The sequence below is a fragment of the Labeo rohita genome, chromosome 7, assembly GCF_022985175.1.
Source record: "Labeo rohita strain BAU-BD-2019 chromosome 7, IGBB_LRoh.1.0, whole genome shotgun sequence".
Taxonomy (NCBI): Eukaryota; Metazoa; Chordata; class Actinopteri; order Cypriniformes; family Cyprinidae; genus Labeo; species Labeo rohita.
The window spans coordinates 37978257-37988488 of NC_066875.1; the positions used below are offsets into that span (position 1 = coordinate 37978257).

The window sequence follows — 10232 nt, forward strand, 5'->3', positions numbered from 1 at the left end:
CTCGCTAAAATTCAGCTCACTCGTCGATCATAATTTCAGATCTTTTGATGGTATTTTTTTTTGTGTGTGTGTGTGCGCAACGCATAAAAATTATGCATATTTGTACCACTTTTAGTGGTTTTAAATTCATTACTCTGAATGAAATGCTGGGATACTGTATAATGCAAGATGAATTTGACGCATGCTTCTGTTTGTACTGCGATCCAAATGGTCAACTGTTGAACTAACCGGATGTGATGTCATTGGCGTCAAAATCATATTTCCTGTGTGGCTGTATGATTTTCTTTTTAGTTTTAATATGTACCTAAAGATATTCTCACCTCACAGTTACAGTACTGGATTGCGTACCACTTTTATTTCTATTAATATTATGCTGTTCTGATCATTTATCTCATAAAATTATGGCTTTGAACATTTCTGCTGTTCTGTTGGCTCATAAACATTGTGTAATGCATTGCCTTAAGAGATTTTGTTCGCTAAAAAATATAATGAGATAGCAGAGAAACCCCCCAAAAGCATGCTGAAAGAAAATCTGTCTTTTCCTTTAAATCATATGGGCTCCGTAGTAACGCGTCACCGTCCTTGAGAATGATGCTCCCTTAGGTGACCCTCCTACAGGGTCCGTGTATAACTCATACTTACCTGGCAGGGGAGATACCATGATCAAGAAGGTGGTTCACCCAGGGCGAGGCTCAGCCATTGCACTCCGGCTGTGCTGACCCCTGCGAATTCCCCAAATGTGGGAATCTCGACTGCATAATTTCTGGTAGTGGGGGACTGCGTTCGCGCTCTCCCCTGATTTTGTTGGTTAATAATAGAATTTAAACGGAAGCTGGGAAGAGGATGGTGTGACAGAATATCTTAGAGTCGTGGATTGTATTAGCAAGAGTGTTTTCCATCTTAGCGCTTCTATTTATATGAAGTGTTCATAAGATTGTTCTGTGGGGTTATTTTGTTCGCGAAAACATAAGTATCATGTGCACTTGAGAAAGATGTAGATGTTGTCAGTGCACTATAAACTTATGTTTCATTAAACATTGTTTCTGAATTCACTGTAATGTAGAGCATTTGAGAAAAGAAGCTGTTGCTGCGTTGCGGGAGACAGCGCTTCATGCAAAAAATGCCCACATAAATGCGTCGCTGTACACGGAGTAAAAATACTATATATAGGGAACTTGTTCATCTCTCAAAAATGCAGTAGACGATTTATTAATTTAGAAATTATTTTACCAAATTAACCGCTACAGAATGTTGCTCCAATATCTTGTTGCTTTGTTGAGAATTTTATTTTGCACGTGTCAAAAGGTGTTACAGCTCATTAAATGTTCATAAAATGCGTAGTGAGGTTTATGTGCTAGTGTCTGATGGTTATTGTCGCCCTCAGAATGCGGAGGATTTTTTTCCCGGCTATATCTGTTAGTGGATGTTAAATAATGGATTCATTCATTCATTTGCCCTGGTTGCTCCTGGAGTTTGCACGGTTGATCGAAAAGTCATCGCGATTATGATTACAGCTGCTCAAATTAAAGAAACCTAATGTTGTAACATTTAATTGCGGCAGATGTAATTGTAATCGCTTAATAATGCTTATTGCATTTTGAGGTCATATGAAATCCGTTTATTTTTTCTCAAATTCAGTTTTATTATTCCGGTTCCGTTTAATAGTTATTTAATAATGAAATCTTGACTCTTACATTAATTGAAATTGTATTTAATCATTCATTAACGATTAATCTGGTTTAATATTTTAAAATAGGGCTCTGTAAAAATGTTTTATCTTTTTAGAAATTCTGTGTTGTCTGTGAAAATGAAAATTTTGAGAAGTACATTCAATAATAATATATTTCAGGTTAAACCGAGCTTTTATTTTGACGGGTTGTCGGTAGTGTTTGTGTTATATGACCATAGTTTTTTTCCCGCTCCTTTGGACGTGGAGTTCATGGGGAGTCTCTCATTCACACAGAGACACGCAGAACAGATTTGAGTAGCAGTCTTTTTGCGCTTCAATGTTCAGACACTAGTCCATATCGCGAATTAATATGTACAGCCATACTTTAATTTATCCAAAATTTGCCAAAGTTCGTGACATTCCGCGTTATACTGTAAATTCAATTTTTATGACATGACAAGTGTACACATATGCCAAAATATAGACATGACAAGTGTATGATAATTTAGCAGCCGATACGTAGCAACACTTGCCGGCAACTATTATTATTATTATTATTGTTATTATTATTATTACTACTACTTTGTAACAAGCATTCGACCGGTGCAGTCTTCCGTCAATTGTTAATAATAGGTTTGTTTGCAGTACTCTCGTTTAAAAGCTCTGCATTCCTGCTCTGAATGTACAGTACACCGCATTAATTACATTTGTGGTTAATTATACATATGTATATATATATACCTAAATTAAGTTTTGCTTATCTGCTGAAGACATGAGGGAAGACGTTTTTTTTCCGATTCACATTTTTCATGTTAAGTGCAAACGTCGTAATTTCAAATATTTTGTGTGGCGACATCGTGTAAATTTCGTCTTTATATTCAGTATTACTTCACATGATTCAGCGTTACGTTCCCAAATTTTAATTTCCCTAATATTTTTTCCTGGTTTAAATACGTTTTACAATATTTTACTGTTCGATTAATGAGAGTGTTTGGAAGGAAGCGGAAGGACGGACACGAGAAATCTTATTAAATAATTTTTCCCGCATTCGTTTATTATTAGACAAATAATTTAAGCGCGTATTTAATCAGTCTGTGGTATCTGCATGGTTTATAGTGTTGCTGCAAAATTGTTTTTGGTTTAGCGTTGTTAAGAGACTGAAGTAAAATAACTCTGTTTAACCGTCTGATTCTTTTAGTGATCAGTATGTTTACCATGTTTACCATGTTTTGTGCGATTTGACATTGTACTGCGTGCATTTCACGGTATTTCATTACTGACATCATCGAGTAAAGATTTTGGAATTTGAATGTTTTGATGTTGTTAGAATGTATATAATTCGTTGGCTTTAAAATTCAAATGCAAGTTAGTGAAATTGTTGGCGGTTTTTGTTTTAATTTCACGGAAGTGATGTAGGCGGCGGCTTGTTGGCAGTTCCTGTGATGCTTACGTCATGCTTTATTTTTAACATGATTTTGGTAGTTTTTAATATCTCCTTATACATCGAACGTCAAAACAGACATTGTCTATGGTTTTCTTTAATCCTTGGTTTCCATACTTTTGATTATTGTGTTCTTAAAATTGTGATTTGAAATATCTGTTATTCTATTGGCTGATCAATGTTACTGTTGCATCATGGGAAATGTTCTCGCTGTAAAGTATCATTATATTATTTTGTTTATAGTTAGATTTGCAGCCAAACCTTCTAAGAAAAGGCAAGAAGACTCAACGGTTTTTAATTACATTAAATAATTTGTATTAAAGTAGATTCTCATCATCACTGAGAATGATGTCCCCTCAAGTGACCCTCCTACAAGGTCGGTGTACAACTCATACTTACCTGGCAGGGGAGATACCATGATCAAGAAGGTGGTTCACCCAGGGCGAGGCTCAGCCATTGCACTCCGGTTGTGCTGACCCCTGCGAATTCCCCAAATGTGGGAATCTCGACTGCATAATTTCTGGTAGTGGGGGACTGCGTTCGCGCTCTCCCCTGATTTTCTGGTTGAAAAATAGAATTAAGTTATGTAGTATCACAGTAACCGTGTACAGGAGTGTTTATTTTTATTTTTAAAGCACAGTTGCTTAACAGTGTTCCTGGTTAGTGTAGGTTTAGTAACATACACAGTAATTTTAAAGTATAATATTTAATAAATGAAACAGTGTATTTTAATAGAATGTGATAAAATGTTTATGCAATGAAGTGAAGTGTAAGAATACTTTATCACTGGTCCAACAAGTGGTGATGGGTTACTCTTACAAAATGGATAATAAATGAGATGGGTTCCAGGCTTCTCTAGATTTTAAGAGTGCAGATATTTTGCTGACTGATATGTAAAGCAGAATGTGTTCTGGTGGGTAGGGGCTGTATCTTGTTTATATAATATATTTTCTCTCTTAACACTCCAATTTTAAATCAGCTTGAGTTCAATTAAGAATATGTCTGTATGCAATAAGTTGGATAATGTGGCATCCCACATATTTGATTCCTCCAGTACATTTTTTTTTTTTTTTTAAAGCAGCTGCTTAATAGGGCAGTCTATTGCCAAGAATCTGGCAATACTTTACATATCACGATACAGGGGTTGCGATACGATGTGTAGTGATTACATTGCGATACTGTAAACAAAGTGATATATTGGGATATTTCTTATTTTATGAATGGGACAATTTTAGGACACACTGAATCACTTTTTGTGCAGTGTGAGTAAAGGGGGAGAAAAAAGTGCTTGTGAGATTCTTTAGTTATTAAATCTATATATATTTTTAGACCCTGCTTTACAATTTAAGTTTACAATTGTAGCCATGTCGGATCATTTTGATCTTAAGAATTGCACCTGCTTAATATCAATAAAAAATAAAGTGCTTGCAGGATTCCTAAAGAAAACAAAAGAATTGTAAAACAATAAAATAAATACAGATATTGGACATTGTGAAAACCTTTTTGTTCTGAGAATTTCACAAGTTCTGGATTTTGCAATTTTTTTACTTTGTAATTATGCTCCCCGTGGAATCGCCAAGACCGCGATATGAGCACCGCCCTCACCTCAACTGCTCAAAATAGCCCCACCACGAGAGAAAGCGGATGGTAGCCGCGTGGCTACCCCACCGCGTCCGGCGCAAAGGCCCTTTTGCAGGACGCGGCGAGTAGCGGAGCCGCAGCACAGGCGTCGCCTCGGCTGCACGGGGCACTTCTGCTGCACAGACGGGTGGCGGCTGCGCTGCGGTTCCGCTGCTTGCCACGTCCTGGAGCAAGCATTACCTCAAAAGCCGAAATGACGCCACACTTTACACCGAAGTGGGAGCAGGAACTATTTTTTTTTTCATCCTCCATTGACGCTAACATTAGTGGCGTGTCCTTATGCTAGTATTTCCTGTCACTGTTTAAGTTCAGAGATGAGAAGACTGCAATCTAACGGTCAGGATATACGCTCAAAACGAAGCAACTGTCATGAATCTTGTATGATTTGTTTTTTTTTTTTTAAATATCAATATTCCATTTTTGAGAACCGATACAGTATCGCCAAACAAAATATTGTGATACACACGTGTATCGATATTTTCTTACACCCCTACTGCTTAAATCTACTTCTGTATCTGATTTACAAAAACTTTCTGTTATGATAGTGGTGCTGAGTTGGAATTTTTTGGAATACTTTTTCTTAGCTGCTTTTGCAACATATTATGGCTGTCAGCTTTAATTTACAATGAATATTCCTACAACAATATTGGTTATTTTATTTCAAACCAATAAAACAATAGCTCTTAAAGAAGCTTGAGTTATGGTGGTTCAGACCTATGCTGGGAAGAAAAAAGTGTAGAGACTGGAGCTCTTGGAACTGTGATTAAATACCTTTGTATTTGTGTGATCTGGGGCCAGTTGCTCATAAAGCTTAATCTAGATCAGAATAATCTGTTTCTGTTGGTTTTTCAAAGCAAAATTGGATTGGATCACAATAAATCAAATATGCACTTTTTTCAGATGATCAAATCTGGATTACTGGTGCTCCATGGAGCCCTTAAAGGAACATGGTGATGGGGAAAAATATGAGATAGAAAAAAATGTTAGTGTTTTTGGATTCTATCAGAAACGTTTTGCAGTGCATTCGCACAAGAAACTTTGCAATTGCTCACAAAAAAAGCTGCTTTTGACTGGTTTATCTCTGATGATTGTGCCAATGTAGTTTACAAACAGTGACTTAAACACTTTAAAATAAATGTTTGTTTGATATTGACAGCTATTTGGGGATTGTTTTATTTTTACATATTGCAAATGTATTTTTGTACCAATTTTAAAGTTTTATTACATTTTTGTTTCTGAAATCCATCCTTTTGCTGGGATCAGTATAATTTATTTTTTTCTTTAAACAAAAGTTTAGAACACCACAAACTGGTGATTTGGATTTTGTGAACTAATCTGTTTCAGAATTTTTTTTTTTTCTTCTGAAAAACCCATTTTCAAGATTTGACTTTTGAACAACTGGCCCCTGTTGATTCACTTTTAAAGAAGTGTACTGTATAATTATGATGAATCTTTAATTGTTTCTACAATCTGTGAAACATCCATACACACACAAACAAACAAGTTCCTGAATTTATCTTGCTGTATAAATCACAAATTGGAATAGAGGCACATCTAATCACAATTATTTTAATAAACAAAGAACAAAAAAAAAGAAATGAAAACTGAAAATTTAAATGCAAATGGGGAGAAAAGTAAATAAGCATTTGTGCTTTGTTTTGTGGCTGACCCCTCCCATCCTCATACTGTCTCCTCCCCTCTTCCCGCCCACTTTATCGCATCTTTATACGCCCGTTTCTTCAACCTTTTTCCAAATCTAAGGTGTGAACGACTGGTGCTCAAGTAAGGGGGCGTTATATGATCCTGTAAGCCATACCTGAGCAATGTTAACAATCACATTCTGCACAAGAACTATTTAAGTTTAAAAAGTTAACTAGATAAAAGCTTACCATCATCAGATTTGCCGTGTCAAGGAATGTGGTTCATACTGTCGAGCATTTGTGGGTATCGCTTCTCGGCCTTTTGGCTAAGATCAAGTGTAGTATCTGTTCTTATCAGTTTAATATCTGATACGTGCCCTACCCGGGCACCATATATTAAATTGATTTTTGGAATAGGGAGATGGAATAGGGGCTTGTTCCGTCCACTCCACGCATCGACCTGGTATTGCAGTACTTCCAGGAACGGTGCACCCCCCCAATAAGGTTAAAAAAATAAGTGTTTTGTTGTTGTATGTTAGTAGAAGTTGTTAAGGTAAAGTAATATAAAATAAAAAAAAAAAAACCTGTTGTTAGTGATTATATGGTAGTGAAAATAGTGTGTATGATTATGTTTGGAATGGAATGTTGTCTTGATATTCACAAAATGTTGGATAAGTGATGCAATTTGTATTTCTTGATCACAGAGTAGGTATTATTCATTGATTAACTTCCTTTTTGTGTAGAGGCAGTGGGTAACAGTTTGGCTGGTTAGTCCATATTGCCCCTCCTGGTAGATCCTGTAATTACACTGTTCTTGAAGCAAAACTTTTTTTTTTGGCAGACATACTGACAAAATATGAAGTTTAATGAAATGTATTTAAATTACAGTGGGCTGTGGCAACAGTCAGTCAGCATTGTCATGATGACATCATTTTCTTCTTCTTCTTCTTCTTCTTCTTACTTATTTATTTATTTATTTATTTATTTTTTGGACTTTATTTGACAAACTGAATTGACCAGTCATGGCTAATAAATTAACTGTACCACTTAATATCTACCAAGCTAGTAGCTGTATTTAATTGTCTGCTACTGTCAGTTTACTGAAGCCAGGTATCATTTATTGTTTAAAAAATATTTTAAAAAATAATATTCAGTATTGTTACTTTTTAAATTATGAAAATGGAATGTTTTTGCTCACTATGAAATTGTCAATAAACAGACAAAATTAGAGCTTGGAACATCTCTTGTCTGATTGGTAGTCTACAGTCGATGTGATTGGTGGAGAGGCCTACAGTCACTGTAGTCTCTTGGCCAATCAGAAGGCCTTACTGTCTGACTGTAGTTGCCTCTAGTCACTCTAGGCTTTGTATGACTGTAAAAATGTTGAGACAAATGAATTAACAAGATCTAGAATTTACAGTAGATGAGAGTTTAGATTGTGGTGATGAATCATATGAAGTGAAGTAGTGTCTCATCGTCATTGAGAATGAAGTCCCCTCAAGTGACCTGCCTTCAGGGTTGGTGTACAACTCATACTTACCTGGCAGGGGAGATACCATGATCAAGAAGGTGGTTCACCCAGGGCGAGGCTCAGCCATTGCACTCCGGTTGTGCTGACCCCTGCGAATTCCCCAAATGTGGGAATCTCGACTGCATAATTTCTGGTAGTGGGGGACTGCGTTCGCGCTCTCCCCTGATTTTCTGGTTAAAAATAGAGCTAAAATATACAAAGCATAAGGATTTGCTTTGTGATATGTGTGAAAAAGTTGTGGATTTGATTTTGATATGGTGGGCCTTTGAAGGTCATTTTAATATTTTGATCTCACTTTTTGTAGTTATAGATTATCTGCCCTGAAATAATAAAATGCTCTTTCAGTATTTCAAAGTATAGTTCTAAAAACTTGTTTGATTTATAACATTTGTAAATATTACTTCTTTGAGATGTAGTGTTTTAGCGTTTAGAAGCTTGTTTTTCTTAAAGGGGTCCTATTATGCTGTTTTGCAGTCTTGATTTTGTTTTGGGGGTGTACTAGAACATGCTTTTATGCTTGGTGGTTCGAAAAACGCATTATTTTTAACATCATTTACATTATTACAATACATTTCTCCCAGCCTGGCGCATAGGGCTCAACTAGTTCCAAGTTAAACGAAGGCCTGCCTTGCGAAAACAAAATGTGTTGTGATTAGTTAGCTCTCCCACTGCATTGCGATTGGCAAACAGCTTAGACGGTGTTTCAGTACTGCCATGGCCCTTGTCAAAGAAGCAAGTTCTGTGTAGCTGTTAGCGCAAGCTAGATTAAAGTGATTCTTACATTTCAGGGCTCAAAATGAACTTTTTTACTTGGTAGCACTGGTGCTCCCAACACCAAAAAAAATGTAGGAGCACCAAATGAATATTAAGGTTGCATTAAATACAACTACACAACCTATAGCCTACAACCTAGATATGTTATGTAGTCTAATTTGCGCACATTGAGGAGTCGCTCTCTAAACGTGGGGTATTAAAACTGCTTTTGAATGCGCGCTTTTTACTTTCGGTTTCGTTTTAACTCTTGGCGGTGCTGAGCGTGCATTCTACAATACAAGACATTAATTTAACAAACCAATTTGAAAGTGGGGGGGGGTTTTGAAAATTGTGTCCCCAGTGGAAATTCCGCCCCTGCGTGAGTGAAACTCTGGAGCTGAGTTATCATTTGATGTGAACGTATGCCGCGTTGTACAGTATACTGAGACGGAGGCGCCAGAATTGCGTCTGACAGAATGTGCGCTGTAGCACGGAATATAGTATATTTCTTCAAAAGCAGGTTGTGGAGACATTTTATTTGTCCACAGTCAAAAATCGTCATATCACACACCCCTAATTGCAATGTAGTTTGTACAAATCAGGAACAGAGGTTAGTTGAGAGAGAGAGAAAAAACGGCCGGTTCCGAGTTTCAACGGAGCGCAGTGTCAGTGACAGGGAGTGATAGACGGCTAATATCTAAATTCTGCATTAAAGTTAAGAATGTAAAGATCAGGTTTAATTAGTTATGTAATGTTGGAGAGAACGGCGAGACTGTCACTGTATCAGATCACAGCAGTCTGGGCAGTTTAGGCTAGCGAAAGTTTTGTAAAGAAATTAAAACAAGTCGCACCACAACAATTTCTCGCACTCGCACAAATGCTTCCAAATATTATTTTTTGAGGTTGTGCAGAATAAATTTTGGGAGCATATGCGGCTAAATAGGTCGCAATTTCGAGCCCTGCATTTTAATACGGCTCCGACGCGCAACCGGAGTAGATCGAGGCTGTACTGTACACGTCTGTGGCGCGTTAGAGCTCTAAAGCGGCCACTCTAGTCAATGCTTATGTTTGTACCTGCCGCATTGCGGCTTGTTGAAGTGGTTCTCCGTGCTGCATCGCTAAAGTTAGGCTAATCCCCCACAGATCAGTGCACAGATGAAATTATTTTCAGGGCCTTGTGCTACAGGTCCATGAGGAAAGCTGCGAAACCTCACAATTTAAATGTATGGTGAAGCTGTGATTGATAGCCCAGCAAGCTTTTTTTTTACTTTTAATAACCTGGATTTTTTAATGATTCTGGGGGAGAAAAGTCTGCATTTAAAATAAAGAAAAACAAGCTTCTATACTAACATTACACTAAAAATGAACACATCACTAACTAGCTTAGCCGCTAACTGCTGACACGCCTCATTAAATTAACTTTGTAGTTGAGAATTTTTAGACATTTGAGGTGACACAAAAGTAAATCGTAAACGGATATCCCAACTACTGGCGATTAGTGAAAGTTTGTCATTACGCTTGTGCACAAAGCCTGTTGTCTTCGGTCACATCTTAATG

General features: G+C 37.0%; 4 non-coding genes across 4 annotated transcripts; all 4 read left to right on the forward strand.

Moving 5' to 3' along the window:
* Positions 1-634: 634 nt before the first annotated feature.
* On the forward strand, positions 635-798 carry LOC127169031 (U1 spliceosomal RNA). The gene has a single exon (XR_007828172.1). It is a non-coding gene; the product is annotated as a U1 spliceosomal RNA (small nuclear RNA).
* A 2703-nt stretch (positions 799-3501) lies between these two features.
* Positions 3502-3665, forward strand: LOC127169034 (U1 spliceosomal RNA). Its single transcript, XR_007828175.1, has one exon. It is a non-coding gene; the product is annotated as a U1 spliceosomal RNA (small nuclear RNA).
* A 3032-nt stretch (positions 3666-6697) lies between these two features.
* LOC127169038 (U2 spliceosomal RNA) lies at positions 6698-6888 on the forward strand. Its single transcript, XR_007828179.1, has one exon. It is a non-coding gene; the product is annotated as a U2 spliceosomal RNA (small nuclear RNA).
* A 1035-nt stretch (positions 6889-7923) lies between these two features.
* On the forward strand, positions 7924-8087 carry LOC127169035 (U1 spliceosomal RNA). Its single transcript, XR_007828176.1, has one exon. It is a non-coding gene; the product is annotated as a U1 spliceosomal RNA (small nuclear RNA).
* Positions 8088-10232: the final 2145 nt, after the last annotated feature.